This window comes from Charadrius vociferus, unplaced genomic scaffold (genome assembly GCF_000708025.1).
Source record: "Charadrius vociferus isolate BGI_N301 unplaced genomic scaffold, ASM70802v2 scaffold1511, whole genome shotgun sequence".
Classification (NCBI taxonomy): Eukaryota; Metazoa; Chordata; class Aves; order Charadriiformes; family Charadriidae; genus Charadrius; species Charadrius vociferus.
This window is the reverse complement of record NW_009646686.1, coordinates 38,446-40,362: the sequence shown is the minus strand read 5'-3', so window position 1 is coordinate 40,362 and position 1,917 is coordinate 38,446. Positions and strand designations below refer to the sequence as shown.

Below are 1,917 nucleotides of genomic sequence, written 5' to 3'. Positions count from 1 at the left end.
CCCGGTGCCGGGGCAGGGGGCCCCTCCGCAGCCCCCGCCTCACCCGCTTTCTTCACCCGCAGCCGCCGGGGCTTGGCCTCGGGCTCCGGCGCGGGGTCCTGCTTCTTCTTCTTCACCTTCTGCCCCCGCGGATGGTGCTGCGGAGACGCCGCCAGCATTAAATCCCTTTCCCCTTTGCAAAACAACCTCTGCTCATACAGCACCGGTTCCCCCCCCCGAAATACAGCCAGCCGCACAGGGACCCACCCGGGGAACGGGGACACGCTCACACCTTCACACGAGCTGTTATCAACGGGAGCGCGACTTACCATGGGGCAGCCCCCCGGGGAAGGCAGAGGGAGGAAAACAGAAAAGGCTGTTAGCGGACAGACGGGAGAGAATCAGCAGTGGGACAGACGGCCACAGGGACAAGGACACCGTGGACCGTGCCCTCACGGAGGGACAAGCCACACCGTGCCGTAGGGACCCCAGCCGGGAGCCACCCCGGGCACCCGCTCATCTCCTGATGGGCATTCCGGGGGGACCTGAGCTGGGACAGGGGATGTGGGGACGGCTCCGCACCTCCATCTCCTCTCGCCCACGCAAAAGGCTCCCGTCAAAGTCAAGGAGCTGCGGGGCCGTGCCGGGATGGAGGTCAGCGGGAGTGGGGAAGTGGTGATGGGGGGATTAGGCACAGCACACCTAATCCCGGTTAGCCAGGGCTATAAATAACCCTGATTTACCAAATACGGAGCATGTGGGGTAGCACTTGGCTCCTGACGGGAGATATTTGGGGAGTGGGTGTCAGCTCAGGGCCCTCAGAAAGTGATTTAAGCAAATCCAGTGGCGCCAGGGCACCCGCCACCCAACAAAGCATCTTCCCCCCCTGCAGGGGTTTCGTCCCTCCGGGATGCCCCAGTGCGATGGGTGACAGTGCTTTGCAGGAGGAGGGATCCCATCAGATCCCAGCTGGATCCCAGTGCTGTGGATTTGGGGGTGGGGGGGAGGTAGGGAGAAGCTGGGGGTCCCACGGTGGAGCTGGGAACTGACTGGTTTCTTCCATGTCATCAGCTCGCACCGAAAATCTCCTTCGCATCCTTTAATCCCATAAGCAGCTGGGGGCAGGATGGCCACTCGCTTCGTTACTTAACGAAGCCCTTCGAGGAGGGGCTGCTCATTAAATCGGGTGGTCGGTGACATTGCTGGCGAGACCCCTCGGAGGCCGGGCGGCAGCCGAGGGCTGTGCCGAAACGCAGCGAGGGGGGTCCGGCTTTTGGGGTCACAGCCGGGGGAAAGTGAGTCACGGCTGACGGCTTAACTGAGAGGCTTAATTAAAGCATTAATTAGGGACTGAGAGCCCACCTCGTAGGGTAATTTGAAGTGACGGGGAGGGGGGTTGAAAGGAGCAGGGAGGCTGTGGGGCTGTCCTCTACCCTCCTGCTCTGGAAGGGGCGTCCCCAAAAGCTCATGCCCCCCCCCCCAGGGTTGCAGCACCCCGACAGAGCAGCCCATCCGACCCCAAGTCGGTCTTGGTGTGGGGTTTGGGGGTCCCCGATGTCCCCAGCCCTTGGGGACAGACCTCAGCAGGGGATGGTGGCACCGGGGATGGGGGGGCAAGAATCTTCTCTCACCTGCTTGGGCTTGTGGTGCTGGGGGCTGCCCGGCTCCTCGCTGGGGCTGTGGGGCACAGAAAGCAAAGGGATGAGGGCTTTCAGCCCTCCGCAGCTGCCGGGGGGAAGAGACCCTCTGGCTGAGCACCACCCCAATTTTTGGGGTGCTGGGGGAGGGGAAGGTCAGCCTTTCGTTCGGCTGCAGAAGCAGTTCCCCGTGTCTCGACCAGGTCGAGCTCTGCCAACAGCATCCTTCCCAGCAGGGAGCCTGGGATGGGCGCTGCCATGGCCAGGGGTGACAGCAACGAGGTTAATTTGGGGACCCCCC

The 1,917-nt window shown here is 63.2% G+C and overlaps 1 protein-coding gene across 1 annotated transcript in view; it reads right to left on the bottom strand.

Annotated features, from left to right (window-relative positions):
- FKBP5 (FK506 binding protein 5) overlaps positions 1-1,917 on the bottom strand; it is a gene marked incomplete at its 5' end in the record, with an annotated part of 25,801 nt that overhangs the window by 5,912 nt on the left and 17,972 nt on the right. The window lies entirely within an intron of this gene.